Source organism: Nyctereutes procyonoides, unplaced genomic scaffold (genome assembly GCF_905146905.1).
Source record: "Nyctereutes procyonoides isolate TBG_1078 unplaced genomic scaffold, NYPRO_anot_genome, whole genome shotgun sequence".
NCBI classification, from domain to species: domain Eukaryota; kingdom Metazoa; phylum Chordata; class Mammalia; order Carnivora; family Canidae; genus Nyctereutes; species Nyctereutes procyonoides.
Window position 1 is genome coordinate 64,533,734 of NW_026575146.1, and position 26,922 is coordinate 64,560,655.

At 54.3% G+C, this 26,922-nt stretch overlaps 1 long non-coding RNA gene across 1 annotated transcript; it reads right to left on the reverse strand.

Annotated features, from left to right (window-relative positions):
* Positions 1-308: 308 nt before the first annotated feature.
* LOC129500511 (uncharacterized) lies at positions 309-18,239 on the reverse strand. Its single transcript, XR_008662558.1, has 5 exons — positions 17,982-18,239; positions 9,508-9,658; positions 9,071-9,308; positions 7,803-7,933; positions 309-2,122 (listed from the first exon to the last, which is right to left on the reverse strand). It is a non-coding gene; the product is annotated as an uncharacterized LOC129500511 (long non-coding RNA).
* Between the last annotated feature and the right edge of the window lie 8,683 nt (positions 18,240-26,922).

A 26,922-nucleotide genomic window follows, 5' to 3' on the forward strand; every position in this document is an offset into this window, starting at 1 on the left:
TTGTAAAATTCTTATGGTTTCATCTTACGTCTTCAGTTTTCATTGTTCTGGAATGATTGTGCTATAAGACTGATGCTTTAGTGAGGATCATGACAAGGGTTTTTTTTTTTTTTTTCCCTTGAGTTATTCTAGATGCACAACTCCAGAGCTATTTTATTTATTTACTTATTTTTAGAGGTTACTTATTTATAAATGAGGGACAGAGAGAGGCAGAGATACAGGCAGAGGGACAAGCAGGCTCCTTGTAGGGAGCCCGATGCGGGACTCCATCCCAGGACCCTGGGATCACGCCGTGAGCTGAAGGCAGATGCTCAACTACTGAGCTACCTAGGCATCCCTCTAGAGCTATTTTAAAGATGAGTCACTCATGGCTGCAGATCTGTGGGAAACAGAATAAATTAGCCCAGTGGAATGTCTTTAACATGTGGCCTCTGAGTAATTTTATTTCCAGGAATATCCACTTTTTCCTGAAATTTTTATGCAAGTGTGTCACTTGTGCTGTAATAACATGATGTCAGAGTACAGGCTGAGTAACAGGGCTGACAACACGAACAAATCAACATGACCAATCAGGAAGACCCAGGATAAGGACCAAAACCACACAGCCCTTAAGGAAGAGGCCAGGATGATCTTGCCAGGCACCATTGCTTTCAGTACCATCAAGGCAGAGGGCACGAGGCTCCTGGTGAGAAAGCAGGTACTCCTTGCTGCAGGCGGGAAGCAGGGTCTCAGCACAGGACAGGATGGAGTGGAAAGTGGGCCTCCCGGGTGCTCTCTCCTGAGCACACTGACTCCTAAAGAAATTCTGGTGCCCAGAAAGCTACAAGAGCTGCCATGGGCCGTGATGTCTCTTAGCTAAATGAATGTGTGAACCCGAAATTCAGATGCTGGGGCTGATCTGCTCAATACCCCGCACTTAGCACAGAGCCAGCCCTGCTCCGTGTGGGGTCCCCCCATTGTCTCCCATGCGTCTCAGCCCCCCTCGCAGCTCCACAACTGGTGTGTTCTTAGGCACTTAGTGAATGTTTACGGGATAAGTGATTGATGGTTTGAGGAAATAAATGTGTAGGTATTCAAGAGGAGCTTAGCCACATTCCGACAACCAAAGTAGCCCGTTTGTGGAGTGCCTGTTTCTGCAGTAAGTGCTCTGCACACTTAGCCTATCCAATCTCCACAAGATAGGAATACTCTGATTGCTGCATTTCACCCAGGAGAAGCAGCTCAGAGAGGAACAAAGGCTACCAATTAAGTGGAGGAATCAAGCTCTAAACCCCCAAAAGTCTGATCCCAAGGCCCAAGGGGTTTCCCGATGCTCACGGACAGTCTCTGGATAGTGCACAAATCCCCGTGGTGGGGAAGCCTGGCCATGGTGTAGGCATGTACACACCTGAGGCAGTTCATGGGAGTGTTTATCTTCCAGAATGGACAAGGCCCACAACCACAGCTGGTGCAAGAGCATGTGAGCCAGCGAGAGCACCTTGACCTTGCATGATCCTCCAGCCTGGCCCCGGAGAGGGAAGACAACAGGTGACTTATGTGAGGCTCTCTTCCTCAGCAGCATGGCTCTTTCCAGAGATGACTTGACCTTGGCAGGCTGGCTTGCAATTCCTAGTGGCTGTGGGTGCTGGCACACTCATGGTTAGGGGGAGCCTGCCACCTGCCTGTTATATCTATTCAAAAGGGAGCCACCCAGCCAATACACTGGAAGACAGAAGGTACTAGAAAGAGCAGTGGACGCTCTTGGGTGGGAGGTCCGAGTGGCAGCTCATTGTTTTTCTTATTGATGTGAGTGATTAAGGGAAGGCTGGGAAAAGCTCCAGGCCGAAGGAGTAACCTCAGGCTTGTAGTCCAGTCCTTACCAAAGAGAACAATCAAGACTAGATTTTTAAAAGGAAAAAGGTACTGTGAGTGAAGGCAGAGGCGTGGGTCCAGACTGATGGTGTCACCGAGAGCTGTGCCACCCCATGGCAGCAGATGACTGAGGAACACACTGCAAGTCAGGTTTTCTCAAGCCCAGTACTCCCCGAAATGCTCGAGCAGACGACTGACCATTCCACTGGCTTCCAACTTTATCAGAAGGATGTGCAATCATCCCAGGGAGGGGTCACATTTTGAAAGGCATCTGTAAAGCGAGAATACACTTCTTTTTATCTTTGTCGCCCCTGTTAACTGGATGATCCCCAGTTACATTATTAAACTGATAAATTCCATTTAAAAGCAGAGAAGCGTGGTTCTGGTTTCACTCGGCCTCGGAGAACCCTGGCTCTGCTTTCCCCACCTCACTTCCGTGGACGATTCCCCCTTCTGAACGTGGAAATGGTACAATAGGTAGAGGAGCCCCTCCTTCATGAACTGAGTCAAGCTGCACCTGGCCGGCAAGTCCCTCCATGGGCCGCGCTGTGGGTTGTTAGCGCGCCCGTCCACTCCCACCTCCGAGGCTCCCCGGGAATCCCAATCCTGTTTTGGGTGAACTCCAGTCCAGTCCAGCCTTCTTATTTTACAGATGGAGGAGACAAGAGCCCCAGAGAAAGGACATGACCCCACGTCTGTCCTTGAGCTTAAACTGTTTGTCAATTTATTTGCAGTCATTATCAAGAAGTGGCCAGTGGGGATAAGGCCTGGTGCCTCCCTGCAACGCAGGACAGCCCAGGTAGTGGACGAGCAGCAGCCAAAGGCAGGCAAGGCCCACGCCATGCAGTACCCACTGGCCACCCTAGCTACTTGGTGTCTAGTTCAGGTGCTTGGGAAACCGATAAAGAATGTTCCGTGTTGGTTAAGATTTGGGAAGATCTTCACTGCTACATTTAAATTTTTTTAAACCATGTTTAAAATAGTCCAATCACAGGTTTAAAGGTATAAACTATTATGTAATCTTTTTTAAAAAAAGATTTTATTTATTTATTCATGAGAGACACAGAGAGAGGCAGAGTCACAGGCAGAGGGAGAAGCTGGCTCCCTGCGGGAAGCCCAATGTGGGACACAATCCCAGGATCCCGGGATCACGCCCCGAGTCAAAGGCAGACACTCAACCACTGAGCCCCCAGGCGTCCCTCCTCTTTCCTCTTGATGGGGTTCTAGGGCCATGGTTGTCCTCTGTCTGTGCTCGCAGCAAGGGACGTCGCATCTTCCAGCCGCCACGATTCCCAGTGGCTTGTTTGCTCTGCAGATAAGGGGTCCTCTGTCCCACTGCCTGAGTGTTCTGCTTCTGTGTCGGGTTCGGCTGTGATGTTTGGTGTGGGCTTCCTTGGCGTTATCCTGTTTATCCTCAACTCCTTGCATCTTCAAGTTTATGTCTTTTGCTAAATCTGGGGAATCTTTGCAGTGATTTCCTTGAAAATCTTTTGGCTCACCTTCTTCGTCCTTGTGAGATGCTGGTGCCTCAATGTGTGATTTCTGCCCGCAGGATCTGGGGGCTCCTTGTGTGTGTTTCTCCAGCTTATCTTCTTGTTGGGGTTGGGTCATTTCTCTTTCTGCCTCCAACCCCTCCTGTCCATGGGCCACATGTCCATCCACTGAGTCGTTCATTTGTATGTTCCATTGAATCTCCTTTACATCTTCTGTTTCTCTCCTTAGACTTTCTATTTTCTTCATTTGTTGCAACTGTGCTCAGAGCTGCTCTCTGGAGCATTTCTGTGATGGCTGCTTTAAAATCCTTGCCGGAGGGACGCCTGGGTGGCTCAAGGGTTGAACATCTGCCTTTGGCTCAGGTCGTGATCCTGGGATCCTGGGATCAAGTCCCGCATGGGGATCCCCGCAGGGAGCCTGCTTGTCTCTCTGCCTGTGTCTCTGCCTCTGTGTCTCTCGTGAATAAATAAATAAAATCTTTAAAAAAGAAATAAAAATAAAATCCTTCCCAGATAATTCCAGCATCTGCGTCCTCTAAGTGTTAGCTTCTGTTCATTGTCTTCTCTCAGTGAAGTTGAGATTTGCCTGGGTCTTGGGTGAACTAGTGGTTTTCTATTACATTCTGGACATAATAGGTCATGAGACGCCAGTTCCTATTTAAATCCTCAGTTTCCACACTTTCCCAACGTCTGTGCATCTTCTGTGCGGTGGCCTAACAGTGAGGGTGGGGCCATGGGAGCCAGGAGTGGTGGGAGGGCCCTATAGGCACAAGCCCCACCCCCACCCCCATTCAGGGCCACCAGAGGGCTCAGGGCTCCAGGGCCCTTGGGAAGGAACCACAGTTCTGTTCAGCTAGGCCAGGCCGGCCAGCTCCAGTCACTGAAGGGAACAGACAGCTAGAGATCTGCCCTCAGGGAAAGTAGCAGGAGGCGAAGAGCTGCTCAGGGAGGGCCTGGGATGAAGGTTCTGAAGGGTCTGACCCAGAACATCCCTCCTGAGACAGTAGTGCCTTTGTTGTGGGGCTTTGTTTACTGAAGAGATAGAGGAACAAACAGGAAGGAGTGATAACCAGGAGCCCAGGGGATACCACTATTCCTGCTTGGGACTGGCCACCTGCTCCCACCTGCTCCCCCCGGGGTTGGGGTGGGATGCAGGAGCCCAGGGTCCCGGAGCACAGCGATGCCCCCCCACCTGCAGAGCAACCTCCAGGGGTCACAGCCAGAGGAGCATCTTCCCTCCACCTGCTTCGGGGCTCCTGCCAGCACCTCTCAAATCGGGGCCAGAAGCCAGCTGTTGGGAGCCCCTAGGAGAGGCAGGCTTCAGACACTCCGCTCCAGCAGCAAAAGCCAAGGGCAAACGGCAGGGGTGCCTCAGTGACAACAGCACAACCACGAGTCTGTCCCTGCGGCGCCCAGCATCGCTGCCTCCCACCACCTGCGCCTAACGTCATGATGACCATGGAACAGAAGCCTCCTACTTTTCCAATGGGATGCAGTCACACGTTGTGGGGGTCCTCCCTTCCCATCCCCTGGAGGAGGCGCACAAAGTCCCCCTGCTCCCCATTACAGTGTCCGGAGGCTCATTCCTGTTCGGGCTCAGTCCCTACCTGGAAATGTCGTGACCCCAGAAAGTCACAGAAATGAATCGTTGCCCAAATTGCTGAATGCACAAAGGGAGGAGGAGGCAGGAAAGCTCAGTTTACACACCCAGGAGCCCAGGAGGGAAGCCCACACAAATGTGCACAGCTTCCACAGTGTTCAAGTGAACAACTGGTCCTGACGCCACAGTTAACATGTCGGTGTCTCCCACCGCCCCCTGTGTGTTCTCCTCCTGTCAGCCTGCCCCTCGGCGTGGGGTCCCTGCCCCAACACTGGGCGGTCTGAATTCCCAACAGTCCTGCTTTTACTGAGAGGCCATAGTTTTCCACTAACTTTTCAAAAAATAGCTTTATTCTGGCATAACTTACATGAATAACATGCACTGGTTTTAGTGTAAAGCCTAGGAGTCTTGAAAAATGTGTACAGCCACTTAAGCAGCATGACTATAAAAATAGAGAACATTTCCCATCATCCCAGAAAGTTCTGTGTGCCCCGTGGGGGTGAACTCTCCTCCCCGGAGCCCCACCCGGCGGACGCTTTGCCTGTTAGAGTCTTTCCCGTACGTAAACACAGCCACATGCTGGTGCCCTTTTGTGTTTGCTGCTCCTGCTCAGTAAATGCCTCTGCGATGGGCGTGTGCTGGGCGCATGCCAGCCAGGTGCTCGTGGTGTTTCCCGAGGCACAGACATGCCACGATTGTGTACCCGTTCACCTGCTGATAAACACTGGCATGGCTTCTGTGCCGGGGCATGTGCCAGGTGTGTTCCTTGCCCCTGAGCCCCAGCATGTCCCCAGAAGTACCTCTTCCTACAGCCTGGGCTCCACCCACGTCTCTGTTTTTCAGGGTAAGGGGGCCCAGCATGTCAGCGGGCAGCACCAGAGGCCAGGGCAGGAAGAAGGGGTCCCTCCCTCTGACAGCCGCGTGCTGTATCCCACGTTTTCTCTCTTCTGCTGCACCCACGCGGCTGTGCCTCTCCCAACATGATCCCCCACACACTTGAGACCATGTGCTGCCTGGTCAAAGCAAAGGCGAACCCAGAGACCACGGACCACCTCCAGCCAGGCCACCAGCAGAATCCTGTGCCATCTTGGGCTGCAGCCACCTGCTGCTGCCGATGTCAGAGTCCCAGGCTTGGGGAAACAGGACCCCTCCCAAGTCTGCTCTCCCCAGGTGTGCTGCACGCAAGAACCATGTAGCACATGTGTTTTCCCTGTGATGAGCCACGGTTTGTTTATCCAGCCATCAGGCTCCCTCTAGAGAGTTCTATTCATCTCGTTGTTATGCCCTCATCACAGCCTAATATTTCTTTAGACTCAACTGCCCTCCCCCCTGAATCACTATGTGGTTTCTGTCCCTTGCGTGGATCCAAATGGGTAGAGAACTGACTCTGGGACTGGTCCCAGGATGCAGACCTGTACTCACCAAGGGGAAGCAAGAGGTGGTAACGGGATGTGCCTTGGAGCAGCAGCAGCTGTGCTTGGCCATCACAGCAGGAATGAGCACCCTTGAGCTCTTTCCCAGAAACAATGAGAAGCTCGAAGGTGTTAATTCCTGGCTCAAGCCATGTCTGGGAACCAGGGAGGTTCCATGACAGCCCCCGAAAGGCATCATTTCTTGTGGCCACAAGACTGATATTGATGGGAATCAAGCACATTTATCTATGCGGGTTGCTGAATTTTGACAGTTGAGTTCAATTTTGGCCAAGTTTCTCACATAAAAGTTAGGGTATTGATCAGAAAGGAATGGGATCTTGAAAGTTGACGATGGAGAAACTCGGAAGGGAGAAATGTGGTTGGACCCAGATGAAACCAGCAGTCCTGAGCCCACAAGTCACCCTGAGCCTCCCCCACCAGCAGAAGCAGCTTGTCTTCTGCTGCCCAGGGAGGCAGCTTCTTCTGCTTTAAAGCCCTTTGATAACTTCACCTGGGCTGATGTCTCATGGGAGGATCCTCGTTCTTTCCAAGACACCACTACCGCTCCCTGTTCCTCTCAATGCAGAAGTAGGGTTGGACTTAGCATGACCTTTGGGAGCAGGTATGCACAGTGGTCCAGGAGGATCTGGATTAACCATCATGGTAGGAGAAGCTAGATGGCAGCACCTGGACCTTCTGCTCCCCCAGGATGGCAAATTGGCAGGAATGAAGGCTGCCATCAAAGCCCTGAAGGAAGGAGTGGTGATCCCGTGGTGTTCCCACTGGACCTGGCAGCTGGACCCATGCAAGAGCTCCTGAAGGAGGACGGTGGGCTGAGCAGGTGGGGGTTCTGGGTCGGCATTTACTGGGGCTGATCACATGGCCTCTGGCACTTGCTGGGCAGCCATGGACATGTCAACACGGTTCCCTCTACACTGCAAACACCTCACCAGTTTACAGAGCACCAGACATGGTTTGCACCACGTCAGGTGCACCTCACGTGTTTTGATGTGTGTTTTCATTTTTTTCAGTACAAAGCATTTTTGAGTCAAAGCCCTGACCTCTGGTGCTTCAGAATGTGACTCTTTGGGGGGAGGGTCATCACAGATGGTAAAGATTGGTTCTCATGGGGTCATTAGGGTGCGCCCTCAGCCAGTATGACTGAGCAGAGGTCAGGGCGCAGATACGCAAGGGACAGAGGGACAACTGTGTGAGGACCCGGGGAGGGCAGTGTCCACCTGCCACGAGAGAGGCCTCGAGGAGATGGCCTGCCTACACCCAGACCTCAGCCTGCTGGCCCCCGGGGCCCAGGACAGAATAGTCTCTGCGTTAAAGCCTCCTGGGCTGCGGTACTTTGTTATGGCAGCCTGAGAAAACCAATACAGAGGTGACGGAAAGACAGGAGGGCACCCTCTCCCAGGAGTGACATTCAGCACGTCTACTCACCATCCTGTGGCTATGGTGAGGGTCACACGCAATGCCAGGGAGGCTGGCTGGGTGGCCATGTCCAGTTTTGGAGGACAGCTGGTCATGTCTCTACCAGCAGCCTTGCTCTTGGGTGAGGAATCCGGTGGAACCTGCATCAGGAGAGTTGGAGGCAAGCAGTGAGCTAGAATACTGCCACCGTGTGTGTCCTCCCTCAGCTCACACAAGGTCAGTGTTTCCCACCTCTCCCCGCTGCAGAGAAGAGGGACACAGCCAGACAACCTGGGACGGGCAACCCTCTCTGAGGCCTGCTGGGAACCCGGCTTTCCCAAAGCAGCTACAAGAGATGTCTGGGGGCCACAAGATTTGAACCTGGGCTGGCACACTGGTAGTCTGCTTGCCCATCAGATCTGTTCCCTCCCTCGCACCAGCAGCGCTCATGGGCTGACCTCCGTAAGGCACCGTAGCAGGCTCCCTGGCAGTGGCAGGTTGTGTTTTTCATCACAACTAGAGCTGACATCTCTGCCAATGGACCCTCTGACAGCCGGCTGGCCTGGGTTCAGATTGGGAGGAGTTTCTGTTCTATGTTTGGACTTGGGACTTTAACCCGGGAATGGGGATGGGGCGCTGTCACCGCTCTACCGAGCAGGCACACACTCGGGACAATTAGGAAGAGGGCAGGAGTGGAGCTGGACTGGGGTGGGGGTGGGCAGGAGGGGGGCAGGCGGGAGGTCCCCAGGGCAGCTGCAGGTGGGGTTGCAGGGGGTCAGGCCCCAGGTGAGCTGGGATGGCTGGGATGGCACGTCAGGGAGGCTCCAGGGCTTCTCGCCTTGATGGCCATGATGGGGAGCATAGGGGAGACAGGTTTGTTTTATTTTATTTAACCCAATTCATAGTTTAAATTTATTTTCAAGACCACAGAGGAGCAAAAGATACAAAGCAAAAGCGGCCCCCGCCTTCTGTTCTCCAACTTCCCAGATGTGGCCCCTACGAAAACAGTATCATCTGTGTCCTTTCAGAAGTGTTTCTCTGAAAATCAGGGATCTAGGGGAAAGACAGGAAGTTTAGCCTGGGCCCTCAAGCCCAAGGTGCTAGTGGACATCTGAGGAGGTCTCCAGGGGTGACTGACGAAATGGGTCCGGAGTTTAATACAGACATTTGGACTCGATTTCCATGATATGCCCTCAGAAAATCCAACTCCTAGAGCCTGGATTTGCCAGCAACTGCCACCTGAATGATTTTTCCTGGATATTAATAGGATAACTGTGTCCCTAAGCTTAGGATCATACCTACTATACCCTAACAAGGTGGCTGCATATGTCATAGCAGTCAACCTCTTCTGTGCAAAGTTGTTGTGGTTCAAGGATCCTGCTGCCTGGCTTCAGGAAGAGGTGGGGAGAGGTCTGTTCACATTTCCAGCCTTGGCGTTCAGGAGCTCAGAGTGAGCCTCAGCTGCAGGGAAGTTTCCAGTTATGTGGGTCTCACCACTGGGTGCAGCCTCTGCCCTCTCAGGCTCCAGAAGTACTGCTAGGAAGAAATTAGGGCTGAGTTTTATTTCCCATAACAGTGAACCAGTGAACAGTTGTCTTGAACTAACCCTTGAACCAAGAATGACTAGAAGAGATGACCCAGTCCAAACAAGCATCTGTCAACAGCATTGCAGAAGGAGGGAAAGCCCAGGGTAGGGAGCTCGACATCTGGTACATCTTCCCCTCAAGGAATGTACCTGCCAGTTAAAAATGCTGCTTCTGCAGAGGCTGTGGAGTGCTCTGTTGGTAGCTGCATGGACCTGGGGACAAGTGTCATTCACAGGTGGCCGAGGAGGGGTGGACGTCCAACACTCCAGGCTCTTGGCTGGGTCCCCGGAGGGATACACCCTAACAGAAAGGGCAGATGGAGAGCAGACCATCAATCATGAGGACAAAAGGCCACTCAGTGTCTTGTGTGAATAAGGTGACCCTTCCCTTCCTAACTGCCTGCTAGAAGCAGAAGTAAATCTTCTCTGTATGAGAAAAAAATCCAAAGTCTCTAGCTGTCTTCATAGTTTTTACACCGCAAAGTTCTGGCACTCAACCATATTTAGGAAAGCATAAAAAAAGACAATAATTGACCAAAAATTAAGAGAAAAAATAAGCCTGAAGACAGATCCACAGAATGCCTTGATACTGGGATTATCAGACATGAACTTGAAAATACTTAAGTTTCATATTTCATGTCTTCAATAAGTCCAACAAGAACATGGAAAATTCTTCTCAGAGAACTGGAAACCATTAAAAACAATCAAACAGAAATTTTAGAATTGAAAACCATAATAACTGAAATTAAGAATTCAGTGGATGACTTCTACTTCTGCCCATGAAGGATTAAATGCTATGGGAATTGCCCTCTGGCCATACAAAAATAGAACACTTGGGAAAATGTCTGAAATGACAGTTTCCAGGCATCGGAAAGCAGGTAGCACAGGACTGAGACGCAGAAAGGCAGGCGATCCCCACAGGTGCCCTGACTTGCTGCCTGGGGGTGTCATGTGAGCAGCAGAGCAGGACTCAGAGGTCTTGCTGAGCTCAGGATGCAGATATTGGGTTCTGGGGACGCCGAGAAGGTCAGAAATTTCAGGACAGAATGCAGAAGGGGACGGTGTTGTAGACGGAGTTGTAGACATCTGCAAAAGGGTTCAATGAGTCTTGGTCAGAGTACCTGCGCATATATGGGAGGAAACTCTCTGAGACCAAGGAAAGAAACCCGCAAAGTAGTAGGCAACAATTCCTGGAGTTTAGATAAGGCTGGGAGTAGTCTGTGTTCCCATAGTCCTTGCCATGCCTGGGACACTGAGCAGTGTGTTCACGAGGGCCTAGTGGCAGGCTAAGTTACCCCTAGACCCAGTACTGCTCTGAAATCCCTGCAGTAAATCTTAAAATTCAAAAGGATTGAGGGATGCCTGGGTGGCTCAGTGGTTGAGCACCTGCCTTTGGGTCAGGGCATGATCCTGGAGTTGTAGGATTGAGTCCCACATCAGGCTCCCTGCATGGAGCCTGCTTCTCCCTCTGCTTATGTCTCTGCCTCTCTCTCTGTGTGTGTCTCTCATGAATAAATAAATAAAATCTTTTTTAAAAATTTCAAAAGGATTGGAATCATCTGCAAGTAACTACAGCCAGAACAAAACACAATCTCCTGTAAAATAGTGTAACACCACCTAGCACCGAATAGCACCATAAAGTTGTAATATCCACAAATGACTGGAGATACAGAGAAGCAAGAAGAAGGACCCACTACCAGGAAAAATAGCAGTCAACACAAACAGACCAAGAAGTGACAGATAATGGTGTTAATAGATGAAAATACTAGACAATTACATTAAAGATCTTGTAACTGTGTTCAAGGCTATGAAGGAGAATGTGAGGAAAGAAAAGGGAAAGTATGAAAAAGATGGAAGTCGGAAGTTGCAGAGATGAAGAATGTGACATTGAAGTGAAAAATAAACTGGATGGGATTGAGCGCAAATGAGATTCTGTAGAAGAAAAGACCAGCGACCTCACAGCTAGCAATTGGGAATAACCAAAATGAAGCATGCAGGGAAAAAGAATCCTAAAAAAGCCCTCCTCGAACTTTAGTGAGCTGTGGGACCATATTGGGTGGTCCAACAGACTTGTAATTGGAGTCCCAGGAGGAGAGGAAAAGCATAAAAATATTTGAAGAATTATGCTTGAAAACTTCCAAATTTGAGGAAAATTGCAAATCCAAATATCCATGAAGCTCAGCAAATGCTAAACAGAAGAAATATAAAGAAAACCCCACAAAGGTACCTCATAATCTAAACAGCTAGAGAAGAAAAGGCACACAGCCAAGGGGACAGGGACAGTGGCCTTTTATGCAGAAACCATGAGGGCCAGGACACAAGGTAACATCACTTTTAGGTGCTGAGAGAAAAACTATATATCAATCCAGAATTCCATACTCAGTGAACACATCTTTCAAGAATGATGAAAGAAAAGCTGAGCTACCAGTGGACCTGACTACCAGAAACATTAAAGGGATTGCTCCAAGAACTAGGGGAATGCTACCAGGAGGAAATTGTGTTCCTCCAGAAAAGAAATGGAGAGCATCTAGACTGGCAAATATGTGGGTAAATTTGAAAGACATTTTCCCATGGGATGCCTGGGTGGCTCAGCGGTTGAGCTCAGGTCATGATCCTGCAGTCCCAGGATCAAGTCCCACATTGGGCTCCCTGCATGGAGCCTGCTTCTCTCTCTGCCTACGTCGCTGCCTCTCTGTGTCTCTCCTGAATAAATAAATGGAATTTTTAAAAAAATGCATTTTCTCATTTTTAAATCTTCTTAAAGGAAGAAGATGGATTGCTTATAGCAAAACCCAACAAGGTATTTTGCGGTTTACAACATATGTAGGATTAAAATGTTTGATAACAACACACAAATATAGGGGAGAAGGACACGCAGGTTGACTGTTGTAAGATTCATATATGATATATGAGGTGATATAATATTATTTGAACATAAGTTGTGACCAGTGTAAACCCTAGGGTAACTAATAAAACAAATAAGTAAATAAAAGAGATCCACATAATAAAATAAGCATAGAGACAAGCTAACACCACAAAAATTATTGCCCTAAAAGGAGACAGGGATAAAAAGTAAAAAAGCAATAAAGAAAAATAAAACAATATCCATACTGCAGACCTAAATCCAGCCATATGGATAACCACATTAGACATCAGTGCTTTAAATGTTCATATTAAAAGAGTCACATGGATAAAAAAGCAAGACCCAATTAAGTGTTGTCAACAAAAAAGAAATTCATTTAAATATAAAAACACAAGCTCCTAGCCAGGGTACTTAAGAAAGAAAAAGAAATACAAACCATTGGAATTGGAAAGGAAGAAGCCAAATTACCACAATTTGCAGAAACACGGTATTATATACAGAAAACCCTAAAGACTGCACCCCCCAAATTTCAAGAACTCATAAATGAATTCAGTAATATTACCAGATACAAAATACACAAAGATATGTTGCTTCTGTACACTAATAATAGACTATTGGAAAGAGACATTAAGAAAACAATCACAGGGCACCTGGGCAGCTCAGTTAAACATCTGACTCTTGATTTTAGCTCAGGTTATGATCTCAGGGTCATGGGATTGAGTCCTGTGTTGGGCTCTGAGCTGGGTGTGGAGCCTGTTTATGATTCTCTCTCTCTCCTTCTCCCTCTCCCCCCTCACCCTGCTCGTGTGTGCATGTGCTCTCAAAAAAAAAAAAAAAAGAGAGACAGAGAAAAGAATCCCGTTTACAATTACATCAAAGAAGAATAAAATACTCAGAAATACATTTAACCCAAGGAAGGTCCTATATACTGAAAACTATGATAGCAATGAAAAAAACTGAAAAAGATACAAATCAATGGAAAGACATTCCACGCTTGTGGATTGGAAAAGTCACCACCATTAATATGTCCGCACGATCCACACTATCACGATGCTGCTACTGACACAGGGTGTTCACCGACCCTCTATCTGAGCCTCCACAAGTTGCCTGACAAATCACCCTGTCTCTGCACGCACACCTCCAAGGTTAGTGGGCTCACTGCCACACTGGTTTCAATGTCACCAGTGGACACTGGTGACCTACATAGCGGCGAGTGCTGCAAGCACTGAGGTTCCTGCCCCAGCTCCACGCTCGCAGCCAAGGAAACAGGCAACTTATCAGTGAGCTCACCTGGGGTTCCTCATCTGTAGGAGACCGTGCCTGGCCCCCAGGGCTGAGCGAGTAAGTGGCTCGCTCACGGAGGAACAGGTGCTGGACAATGAGAGCCGGCACACAAACGACAGCACCGCAGGGCAAGGGGCACCTGGAGAGCCATCCAATCACAGGCGGGGAAACTGGGCCAAGGCAAGGAGTGGGACCCAGGCTGCGTACACAGCAGCAGAGAGCTGTGCTGTGTGTACAGTGGTGAGGACGCGGCCTGCCGCCTTCTGACTGCGGCACAAGGACGAGTGTCTGTGGGTCCGTGGGAGGCCCACGGAGGGGACACACCTGCCCTCAGGACTCCCGCCCACAGGCTGCCCCACCCTGTGTCCACTTCCGCTGGCTCCCCACTGACCACAAGTCAGCACCACGGGGGTGCTTATAAGCTTACCCGAGCGGGGCAGCTTTCATCGTTGGGGGCAAAGCTTCCTGAAACTTGTCTGGGTCCTGAGAACCAAACGCGGAATCAGCCTGTATTCAGCGTCAGGGCCAGCGGTGCACCTGTGTCCACCTTGCAGACACTGAGCTGCAGGTGTACAGACGGGTCAGAGGGTGGAGGGCTCTGGGCAGAGCCGGGCTTGGGCCCCAAGCTGGTGGAGATGATTCCAGTTAACGGTGTGGACTGGGCCCAGCAACGCTCCCAGCATGCCCGAGGGGCTCGTTATTTAGCACCGCCCCCCACTATGCCACAAAGCTGGTTTCGGTTATAATCACGAAATGACATGAATCATAACCACTATCACGGCCCTAAAAGAGCTCAGACAGTCAACTTTTCCTGACCTACATGCCAGTGAAAAACAGACATATACACAATAGGAAGAAACTGACGGATTAATACCTCTAACTCCCTCAAATGTATTTTTTTCAAAGGGGAAGAACCAAGACGCCTGGGTGGCTCAGTGGTTGAGCATCTGCCTTTGGCTCAGGGCGTGATCCCGGGGTCCATGCAGAACTAGATCCCAAGACCCTGAGGTCATGACCTGAGCCGAAGGCAGACGCTTCACCAATGGAGCCCCCCAGGTGCCCCTGTTCTTTGCCATTTGACCACAGTTTAGTAGTGACCTCCATGTTCAGGGCACAGAAGGGTCTGCCTCACTGTCGGGAGGTTTAAACACAAATAGAAACTCCCAGCGGTCTCACACGATGGCCACTCGATGGAGCTTGAGGTCTGCCTTTGTCCTGGTGGTCGCTGTGCTTCCGGAGGGACGTGGGCTACCCTGGGTGTCCAGGATGTGCAATCCGGCGGTGCCACAGCCGCCAACGGTCCCGAGGCCTCCTGCCCTCATGATGGATACGGACGTCCCAGTTCTCAGAACAACTCTCACCAGGCCGTGGCAGTCATGGAAAGGCAGAGAGGGAGCATGTGCTGGTCTGAAATCTCCGTCTCGGTTGTCTGGAACTAAAACCAACGGAAGATTTGGGCTACATTAGCACAGATGGCACACGGTGATAATAAAAAGCAGATCAATTCGTGCTCAGCTTTGTGATTGTTCTTCACTTCTCTGCCGACAATGCACCTTGTATGGTCTCACCGGCTGCAGACCTGGCCTTGGCCTCCACCCTTGGCTCCAAAGCTCCTTCTGGCCCAGCTTGAAATTGAAATTCCAGTCTGGACGTTCCACCTGGGTGGGTGTTATACACGAGAGGTTCCGGGACAGGGCTGCTCACAGCTGTGCGGGCTATCCACTGCACAAGGGCACTGCCTCGAGGGCAAGTGAGAGGCTCAGTGCCAGCCTGTGGTCTGCTGCTGTGGCCATGTCGACCTGCGAGAGGCAGCATCTCTAACTTGTACAAAGATGCTCCCTGGGCGGTCCTGGTGACTTGTGTTCCCCCAGAAAGACCTACCAAAGTCCTAACTCCCCGCGACCCCTGAGGGTCACTCTCTTGGGAAACAGGTATTTTTGCAGGTGTAAGTAGTTGAGATGAGATCAGGCTGGGTCAGGGTGAGCCCTGGAGGCCTCTTGAGGAGGGAGATCTGGAGACAGACACAGGGGAAGAAGGCCCTGGCATCACAGGGGAGCCTGTGGACACCCTGGTCTCACCCCTCCAGCCTCCAGCACCGCAGGATGAGACACGCTGCTGTTCTGAGCTGCCCCTGTTCCAGAACCCTCCTCATGGGCGTTGTTAAATGTCAGAACGTCCCCCACGCCCCTGGACACATGAGGCTCTCTGCTGGGGTGGTGGTGGGGCCGAGAGTCTCGCTCTCAGAGGCCTGAGAGGCTTGTGGCTGAGAGAAGACAGGAGACACGCAACCAGGACTGCAGGAAGGTTCCAAGGAGGCAGCCTGGGCTGGAGAGGCCCTGTAGTTCCCCTAGAGCCCAGCAGAGGGCGGTGGGGCCACGCGGTCAGCGCTCCACCCTGCACTAGGCCCTGGCAGGCTGAGCTCAGAGCCCTGGGGGCACTTCCCAGGGTTCCCCCGTCCTCACAGCCCCACCACCACCCTGTCTGTGGGGTCCCAGGTCCTCCCAACATAGGCGAGGCCCACAGTCCTGGGGTAGGAAGCTGGGGCTCCAGAGGGACAGGGACAGTCCAGTCTGGATGCTCATATCTCCTCTGTCCCCATCTGTCCTGGGAACGCACCTGGCTTCACCCCAAGACTTGAAACCCAAAGCCAGGCCTGGACAAGAGAGGGGACGGGCATGTGACAGCAGCCAGCCAGCAGTTCCAGGCGGCGAGCACTCAGCCGTCTGCAGGGACAGGGTCCACACGGATGGGGCCGCAGGGCACCAGGCCACGCCACCTTTGTGCCTAGAACCGCCTGCAGCAGGTCTTTGCCCTCAAGCCTCTGAGCCGCTCTCAAACACACATATCCAGCACCAGGCCTGCCTGCCCACTCCCACCACACTCCCCTGCCACCCACCACAGGGGCTCTGGGAACTTCATCTCTCCCTCCAGCCCGGTCCATCTCCGCTGCTGGGCCACTTAGCTCCCCCTCCTCAGCCAGGCACCTGCAGGTCTTCTGGAACAGGAGTTGGACCGTGGCTGTCCTGCTTGGTGTGGGGAATGCCTCCAGGCCACCGTCCTTGCCAGAAGGATGAAGACAAAGCTACCCAATCCATGGGACTTACGCATGCAGCTCGATGCCCGCGCCCACAGTGACCACCAGCGAGGATTGTCAGAGCACCAGAAAGTGTCTACTTGTTCCAGTTGGTGAGCACTTCCTCTGAGGCTGATCTTTTGTGAAGCACCTTGCAAGTAGCACCTCATTTCAGGTTCAGTAATCCCTGAACGTGGGGCTGTTACCATCCCCACCATACAGACAGTAAAGTTGAGGCTCAGTGAATCCTGCGGCTTGTCCGCAGTCCCAGGCCAACGAGGGGGGCCAGGGCTATTGGGGTGCAGTGATCCGTCCTGGAAACATGGCACAGTCTGTTTTCATCGGACGAGGAGGGCCCTGGGAAAGCGCGCCCCCAGCTGCACCCTCCGTGGAGAGGAGGGACCAGACTCAGAGCCCCTGCTGCCCAAATGCCTGGCCTACCCCTTCTAGGTGTGCTGGGATTGCCCAAGGGAATGACCACAGTCACCCCCAGGCCAAACCATGCCAGCCACTGGGAAGTCCCCAGAGCCCCTCGTGGCCAGTGGTCCCACAGGAGCCTCCTGAGAGGGACTCGCAGGGAGGCTGGCACATACCACAGCCTCCCCTGCAGTGTCTTGACTGAGGTCCTCCTGGTTCTGCTGCCACCTACATGGCTCAGAGTGGGGCCCTGCCCAGGCCTCAGTTTCCCCATTGGGAAGTGCAGGAGCAGTACCAGTGACTGGAGAGTAGGATCCAGAGAGAGGCAGAGGGTGGGAATTGAGGGGAGCAGGAAGGAAGAGCAGAAGCAGGGCTGCGGGGTGGGGTCCATGACCCAGGGTCCAGGGAAGGCAGGAGCCCCGAGCAGGAGACATGGAGTCGCCCCAGTGGTGAGGCTTCCGTAGGTACTCATATGGGTATGTGTGTGGGGAGCTTTGTTCATTTGGCTCCCGTGGTGGGCCATGCAAGAAGGCAGCCACACCCTCAACCCTGTACCCTCCACCTGGGGCATGGCGACCATGTGAACATGACCCACCCCATGTCAGAGGCACAGGCAGTGCACATAGGAGCTAGAGGGGACCTGAGGATCGGGGGACAGGGAGGGGGGAGCTCGGGCCCCCTCTAGGAGGGGGAGCCAAGCAGGTGAAGGGCCCCAAGGAGGGCCTGGCCCAAGCCTGGGGAGGGGTGAGTGGTGTCTGGGGGCCGGGACACAGCTGGACCCGAGGCCCCCCAGCCCGGTGATTTCACTGGGAAGCTGGCACCCCCATCCCTTGACCTCCCACCCTCAGCAACATGGCTGTCAGGAGGGACTGTCCATAGGTGGCTTCAGGAGGGACTGTCCACAGCAGTGCTTATCTGGATCACAGCCTCCACCAGGCCTCAGGGTGGTGGTGGAGGGAGACAGACCCCAAACCCCAAGACACTCACCCGGCTCCCAGCACTGGAGCTTTCCAGAAGAACCACCGCAGTCTCCTTGCCAGTCTCTCCCCCAGGTGCCTGGGGCGCTCTGGCTTCGCACCTCCTTCCCAGCTGCTGCAGCTGCTGCGGGGGCTCCTGCAGGGTGTGGGCCGGCCTCTGACACCTCCACCACCTGCGCTCACCCAGCCCCTCCAGGTGGGGAGAGACTGGCTGCCGCCTAAGGCCTGGCTCCCTGCTCTGCCTCGGGGGTGCTAGTGGACGTGGCCTTGGGCCCTGACTGCTGGACACGTGTCCTTGGCACGTAGCTCCAGAGCCTGTCCGTACACACTGCAGGGTGGCTGCCACTGGGCTGTGTTCAGCTACAACGGAGTTGGGCAAACCTCTGCCAGAAGGCAGGGGCTCCTCCCACGGTGTCCACACGGCACAGCCATGGGGTAGTCAGAACCTTCCTCGACTCCTCATGTGTTCACCTCACTGCGAAGGCAAGGCTGCCAAGGCTGCTGTGCCCATCACGTCCTCCTGCAGGGAGAAGCGTCTGTTGGAGGGACAAGGGAAGCAAGGGCACAGGGAAGTCTGTCAAGGCGAGGGAGGAGAGGCCTCCTGTGGGCAGTGCCTTTGCAGGGGAGTGAGTATGGGGGCTGAGACGGCTGGCCCCCCACAACAGACCCAGGTCAAAGAACAGACCTAAATTCCACCTGCTACTTTGTGTTGCCCCCCAGAGCCCCACAAAGTCAAGTAGTTGTGGGTGACAGAGGAGCCATGTCCACCACTGGGCCTCTCTGCAGCTACAGACACAGGCAGGGCCTCCTGGGACTTAATCACAGCGAGATGGCATCTGGATACCAGGACATCAGGTGACCACAGTGACACCCCCTGTCCTCCGCCAGAGGGCCTGCCCACGCGGCCAGCTTGCTGCCAAAGGGGCCTCCTCAGGGGTCAGCAGGTGAGTGGGGACCAGGAGCATGGTGGGCCCTCAGCAGGGCAGACCCCCAGTTCTACCTCTGGGTCCCCAGACCATCCTATCGTCTTGTATTCTGCCTCCCGGGGCAGACGTCAGGTCTGACAGCACAGGGCTTCTCCCTGAATCTGTTTCTACTGCTGCCTAACAAGCTTCCACAAGCACAGGGGCCCAGCACTGGACACCCTGTCAGCTCAGTGTGTCTGTGGCTCCAGCACGCCCAGTGGCGGAGGCGGGCGGGGGGGTCCTCCGCCAGGGTTCCAAGACGGCCCAGCTGCAGGCTCACTGACCACAGGGCTGCCTCGGAGCTCTCCCAGGATGTCAGCAGAAGCTACGTCCTCACCCTCCGCTCCCAGAGTCCGCCCTGGGTCCTGGCCCCATGGCTCGTCATGGGCCCCTCAGCACATGCATCCGACCTCCAGGCCTGCAGAACAGCTCTGACTCAGGGAGGCCCTATCCCCCCATTAGGTTAGATCCGGGCTCATCTCCCTCTCTGTCTATTCAACACAACAGGTTAGGGACCCTCATTACATCAGCACGTCCCTTCTGCAGGTGAGGTAACAAGCCCATCAAACCACAGGTGGGCCCACATTCGGGGTCACCCAGGGCACGTCACCAGGGGGCACTCATGGAACTCAACCGGCCTTGCGTCCATCCCTCCCTGCTCAGAACTTCAACACATAAATTTTATTCTCCTCTGTAATAGAAACACAAAACAGCAAAGCATTTTAAAACTGGATCTCTGGACTAAGTAGGTCCATTATGTGATGTGTGTGGAAAGGATGTGCTTCCCCCTCGCTCCAACACGTGGCTCCTCATCAGGGAAAGGCGCCTGGAGACAAGGATAAGCTGAACGACAATAGTCTCATCCACCCCATTTTGCTCCATGAGAGCAAATGAAGGCAATGAGTACCTGGCAGGACTGCTGGACAGTTGTGCGGGTTGTGCACTGAAGTGCCCTTCAGAGCACAGTCAACAATACTCCCGAGAACTACATAGTCTGTACGAGGCCGTCTGGTTCTGTGTTTACCTCAGAAATCTCCAGACCTTCCGCGGGCCTCCAACAGCTGTCCCTGGGCACCAGAAAGGTCTACAACTCCCTGGCCGAGGATGCTGCCATATGCAGCACTGAATGTCAAACCATTTGGGAACCTCTGTGTTTCTAGAACAAGCCTTTCAGTTTCAAAGCAAGGGGACTAAACAGACCTCCCAGGAGGGCTTGGACACCCCTCTGAGCTAGGCTCCAGAGAGCTTTCCAGCCCCAGCACACACTGCTCCTTGGCCTCCTCCCTTGGTCTCCTCAGCCTGCCCACCCCGCCCTGACACCTACCTGGCTGCCTTCTCCCCTGACTGCTCCTGGGGTACTCGAAGCCACCATGTGTGGTCATCCTCTGTCCTTGACGAACATCTGCTCTCTCAGACAGTCAGGATGGGCCCCAGTCGGGGCCAGTAAGGGGCCAGCCTGTGGAAGGGGCCAGTACCCTGCTTGCCTTGCCCCCTGATGGGGCCACCCTGCCTTCTGTGTGCTTTCTGGCCGGAGTGGGCCTCCCAGGGCTGCCTCCAGCCAGCAGGCAGCGAGGTATGTTTGCAGCGAGGACTGTTCAGTGGATCTCCAGCCCCCGCCCACCCCCGGCCCTCCTGTGGGAGCAGGAACAGCAGCCTGTGGAGGGGGGGTGCAGGGGATGATGAGTCCAGATTTAGACACTGTGCGCATGGTACAGCGGTGGGCCTTTGGCTGTGAGGGCTACTAGTCTGAAGCTCGGTGGCAATCAGGGCTGGAGAGAAAGTTGGGGCTGAGTCAGTAGGTGGAGGAGCCCAAAAAAGGCCGTGGTGGATCTACGGGGAGAGCGGTTCAAACTTCGGCCCTGCCTCTCTGTGCCTGCTTCCTGACCTGTGAATTCAGGGTAAAAGTGCCCTTGCCCAGAAGCGGAATTAAGTGACATAATTTGGGGGGCTGGTGCTCAGTTCCCAGAGCGATGCCAGTTAGGGAGTGCACGCTGGAGCCGATAACTGGGTGCAGAGATGCCCTCTCTCAGCATCAGGGGCCAGAAAACATTCAAGGCCCTCAGGAGGGCGCGTGGGGCATGGGGCTCCAGCTGGGCGGTCTCCAAGGGCCCGCTGTAGCAGGCACTAAAAATATCCAAACATTTAAACACCGACATGCACCGCCAGTCCACTGATTGGAGCGTTAACACCCCCATATGAGCTGTGAGCTCACAACTGTGTCCGCAAGTTCCTCGCCCCTGGCTCCGTGTGGTGCCATGTCACCTGGTCTGGGAAGCTGTACACCTGTCCCCACCTGTCCCCACCTGCGTCCACAGCTCCGTCCCTGCCATCAGCCATGAGCACATCATCGACAGCTCTCCACAGCGAAATCGCTAAACTGAGCTCCCGGAGGACAGGCAACATGCCTTTTCTTTTGTCTCTTTAGTATCCAGTCAGCATCTGGTATACAAAGGGAGAGAAAATTCTGGCTTGTTTTTCATTTTCATGAGGGATGGAGGTTCTGGGGCCTGGCTAGAACTCAATCCCACCAGCAGAGGGCGCAAGACCCATTGAAGATACACAAGCAGGGGCTGTCGAGGGGAGGCCTCATCATGAGCAAGATTTCCTGGAAATATTTCTAGCAAGTAACACATTTGTAATAGCTATTTCTCTGTCATATCCTTTCCCCTCGCCTATTCCTTGCAAGATTTGTCACTTGGCAACTGCAAAAGCCTGCAAAGGCTCAGGGCTTGGGAAACTTCCAGAAAATCAAGGCTGTACCCCCACCCCCTCACCCCCACTGCTGCCTTGTCCATCCACATTTCAGCAGCTGGAGAGGATTTAGATAGAACTGAGCAGAGATGGAAAAGGATGGGCCCTGGAGGGGGCACTTATATCCACAGTGGTCTCTGTCCCTCCAGGGCTATCAGGCAGGTCACTGGGCTTTTGGTAGCTAGGGATCTCCAGAGGATTCAGCCCTTAGAGATTCTTAGGGCTACCACTGATGAGAGTGAGCTCCCTGTTACCAGGAGTATGCAAGGCACTGGGAAGTGGGGCGAACAATCCCTAAGGACTATTGTGAAAGCCCATCGATTATTTTTTTTAAGATTTTATTTATTTATGAGAGACACAGAGAGAGAGGCAGAGACACAGGCAGAGGGAGAAGCAGGCTCCATGCAGGGAGCCTGATGCGGGACTCGATCCCAGGACTCCAGGATCACGCCCTGGACTGAAGGCAGGAACTAAATCGCTGAGCCACCCAGGGATCCCCAAGAGAGTCCATCTATTAAATGAGCTGTACCCCATTCAGGTATAATAGAATATTAGCATCAAGAAGATTTTAAATCGTTGAGACATCAAATATGGTCATAAGGAATGAACTACATAATTTATGTGTCCAAGGCCCCAGTGCTGTAAAACTAATGGGTGCTTTTGTGAGGAAAAACTAAAATACACATACATATATATATGTATGTATTTATATATATATATACATATATATTTATATATATATACACATATATATATGCAATGCTTTTGACATGCAAGTGTGTATGTTTGTGCCATGAGAATTGAAAGTAGACTAGGAAACCATCAGCCCTGGTTTTCTATGGCCAGTAAACTGCCAATGGCTTTTACATTCTTAAAGGGTCAGAACAAATAAAAATAAGAATAGTATTTTGTTACGCATGAAAATTAAATAAAACTCAAGTGTCAGTGTGCAGAAATGAAGTGTGGTGGGATGTCCACATGGAAGGGCAGAGCGGGACTACTGCAGTAGACTGGGTGTAAAGTCTAAACTTTTGACTTATCTGGCCCTTTACAGAAAAAGTTGGGGAACCCTGATCTAGGCTATTAGAAGTGGCAAGGAGGAGCATTCATCCAGGTCACCCCTTTCATGGTATCATTTGGGGACACTGAGGTGTGGACAGGGAGTGGGCTTGCTCCAGGGCAGGAGGAGGAAAGGACTGGAAACCAGGGGTCCTGGGTTCATGGGGGTCCTTTGTGTTCTGCATGACCTTTGGACATTTGTGAGTTGGGCCTCTGAGTCCCTTCTTGGCACCCAGGGACAGGTCCAAGGTGGTGCAGGAAGCACGGGTGGGGGCGGGGTGGGGTGCCCCGGGGGTGCCCCGAAAGCCCCAGTGCATGTGGATGGGCACCAGACTCCGGACCCCATCATCACTCAGACTAGCAGGAGGGAGGAGCGCTGGCCTGGAATCTGGGGGCCAGGGCCTGGTTCTGCCCTGGTATCTGAGGGGTAGGGCAGCTGTGCCTTCTCTGTCCCCTGGAGCCCCAGCCTCAGTCCCAGTCCCCAGGAGAAGGGATTTCTGCATCAGGCAGGAGAGATGCAAGTGTGAGTCCCTACTTTAACGTGGACTGGCCTCCTACCTGCTGCCGAACAGAACCTGGAGGAGGTAGCAAGCCCCTTCAACCTGCCTGAGGACTGGGGGTACTTAATCTCAGCCTGGCCCCCAGGCAACCTCTTGGATTGGGAGGGAAGGAGACCCTCACCCAGCACACAGGCCACAGACCCCTCACCTCTAGAGGTTCAACATCTGTGCCTCTGGCACCTGGTTGCCACGGGTGAGTGCGACTCCTCCCCTTTGCGGTGGCTAGGCTCTCCAGCTCACTAAAAGAAGCAGGGGAAGGAGGGGAGAGGGGAGCAGAAGGGCAAGAGGAAGCACCAGCCAGACTGCCAGAGCGGAAGGTGGGCCAGGTGGTGGAAAAGCTGGAAAGTAAAAGAAAGAGGGTAACTAAATGGAGGGAGGGAAGAAAACCAAGAGAGCAAAGAATGAAGGACAAAGAAAACGAAAGGAAGGAGACCCGACCACCACTTGGCCGATGGCGCCCGAGGGATTTGGCCGCTGCCCCAGGGCCTCTCCTTTTCTGCCCCTCGAAGACCTGGCACCTGCCAGGACGAAGCCGCAAGGGCCCTGGGGGCCGCCTGCACCGACACTCACTCTCCCGGAAGGCAGAGCAGCCCCTGAGTCCCAGTGTGATCCCGGATGGGCGCAGGACAGGAGTCAGACCCAGTCTCCAGGGCCTGGCGCCCGTTCCCGGGTACTCAGCGCCCAGAGCACACGGCACATCTAGGAGGGGCACATCTAGGAGGCCGTGGGACTACCCACATCCTGCCCCAGTGCGGTCACCCAGCAGCTCCAGCACGCGCTGCGGGGCCCCACCAAACCCAGGCCTCAGTAGACACCAGTTCCGGCCCTGGGTGTGGACTCAGATGCTGACCAGACTAGCGTGTGCCGCTTAGCCAGGATCTGAGGTCCCTGCAGGAGCCGCTTAAAAGGTGGGCATGGGGATCCCTGGGTGGCGCAGCGGTTTGGCGCCTGCCTTTGGCCCAGGGCGCGATCCTGGAGACCCGGGATCGAATCCCACCTCGGGCTCCCGGTGCGTGGAGCCTGCTTCTCCCTCTGCCTGTGTCTCTGCGCCTCTCTCTCTCTCTGTGACTATCATAAATAAATAAAAATTAAAAAAATTATTAAAAGGTGGGCATGAAGCCGAGGTGGCCGGGTCTGTGCTTGTCCAGCAGGGTCACTCTGGGTTTTCGATATGTCAGGCCAGTCATTACCTGCTTGTAGATTTCTTTTAAAATTCATCCTTTTTAAAGAAAACCATACGCTGAAGAAAAATAACCACACAACAAAAATAAGGTAATACATTCCAAAGAAGCAAGTTTGTAAAATACCCAAAAAGGGATAATTTGAAGGGAAGACAGAGGGATGTGTCCCGAGGCACGGATCCCAAACCCGATTTGAGCCCTGAGCTCACAGGGGTTTGAAATGATCCAAAACGAAAAGTCCACCCTCGACATCGAAATTTTGTTAAACGAAGGGGCCACAGAGACCGGCTTCTCCAACGAGAAAGTAACTCGGCGTCCCTGGACCATGTGACCTGCGAGCGTGAGGACACCGCGATTTCCCCCTCCGAAGGCAGGACAGCGGTCACCAGGCTCGAACCCACGCACCAGTAGCACGAGCAGAGCCGGGGCCGAGGCCGGACGGTGCGCTCCCGGTGCGGCCCACCGAGGCGGAGCGGGGCCATCGGACGCGGGGCTTCCTGGAGCGCAGCGCCGAGCGGAGGAGGACCGCGTGCGGGCGCGCGAGCTGAGCTGCGGGGCGCGTGCTGGGGACGGAGGCCTGCGCGGCCGGAGCTGCAGGGGGCCCGGGTTCCCGATTCTATCCACCGGGAGGAGGTGTGGGACTCCCCGCAGGCGGCTGCTGGGTGACTGCGCCCGGAGAGGAGACCGCAGGTCCAGAAGCAGCCCACCCTCCATGCCCACCCCGCTCCGTTTTGCCGCCTAAGATTCTAACCGGCAGCCGCAGGTGCGAGAGGAGACGCCGGGAAACGGGCCGGGCCGGGTGGGGCGGGGTGGGGGCCGGCGGGGAGTTGGTGCCGGGACCTTCCACCCGCGCAGAGGCGGCGCGGGGCCGCCGACCTCACCCGGGCCTGCGCGCTCCCGGCTCAGCTTCCCGGCTGCGCGGGGCTCGGGACCCCTCCGGCCAACGACTGTAGCATCCCGCGGGGAGGCTCCGGGGAGGGGGAGGCTGGGCTGGCGGAGGGGGAGCGTTTAGAACCTGCGCACCCCGGCCGGGGGCTTGGCTAGGGGAGGAGGTAGCCCCTGCCCCGCGCCTCCCCTCCGGCTGGGCCGTGGGGTCCGGAAGAGCAGAGCGCTGGTGGGGGAGGGCCCCAGCCGGCGTCGGGGCGGCGCCGGGACCCCCCTGCCGCCCGAAGCCCCTCGCGCCCGCCGCCGGAGTGGGTGGCTGGCCTGGGCGCTGAGGTCACCTTTTCCACTGCGCCCGCCGCGAGCGGACGGTTTCCGGGATTTTCGCGGCGGCGGCGGCGAGAGGCCCCGGCAGGGTCCCAGGCGTTGGCCGGGCTGCTGCGCCCCTGGGGTGGGGGCTGCGGGGCTCGAACGAGCAGGAGGGACCCGCTGTGAACCCTCTGTCGGCCGACGCCGCAGTTCCCCAGCAGAGGAGGCCCTGCCGCTGTGTGCGCGCAGTTTTTCGCCTAAAAGGGGTTTATCTTTGGGTCTGCTTTGGGATCGCCAGACGCGGGGAGACCTTGTCGGGCTGGGGGAGGTCAGAGGCCTTCTCGCCTCTGGGATGCAGGGGGATGGTGACGGGCCTGCCAGGCAGAACTTTATCTCGACAAGGCCTTCCACTCTTCCCGAAGGGCATTCCCCAAAGAGCCACGGGCCTGGTTCCCTCTGCAGCAGCCCCGCTGGGCCACAGGGAAGGAGCCCTGGCAGATGTCCAAAGGGCTGGGGGAGGCACCTGTGGAATGAGGTACAGTCTGGGCTGCGCTGGTTTTCTGACTCCCCAAAATCTAGACGGGAGGTCTCACCCTGAAAATGACCTTCCCCCAAACCTGACCTAGGAGACGGACTGCCGGCCAAATAGCTTTGGTGAGGGCTGCTCAGTACCCAATGGGACTCCCACCAGGTCTTCATCTAAGGGACATGAGCCCCCCCCCCCCACCGGCCCCCAGAATAGCAGCTGCCCAGAAAAGAGGTGGTTCAAAGCTGGGCAGCTTCCATCAGGGGTCCAAATGGGAGTGAAGGGATAGAATGGGGGTGGCTGGGCCTAACCCTCCAATGAAAACACCCCCAGGCTATGCCCTTGGAAAGACCCTGAAGTGGAGAGGAGGAGGAGGTTGGGGAAGAGATGGAGGCAGCAGTGGCCTGTAGGTCCTACTGGGGTGGGGGGAGCTGAGAGGAACAGGCTATGGTGCTGATGCATGCAGGGAGTAACAGCAAAGCAGCCCACTCCTGTGCCCCCCCCCCCCCCCACCTCGCAGTGCTTCCAGGCTAGGCTGCCCATCATGGCAGGAGACACTGGCTTTTCTCTTTTGGACTGGTGACAGCATGGCCCCACCCACCATCCTGCCACCTCTCACTGGGGGGAGGCCTGCTGGGTGTGAGATACTAACCCTGTCCCTTTCCAAACAATCTCCATGTGATTCAGAGGACCACCCACAGGTAGAACACTTGGAGAC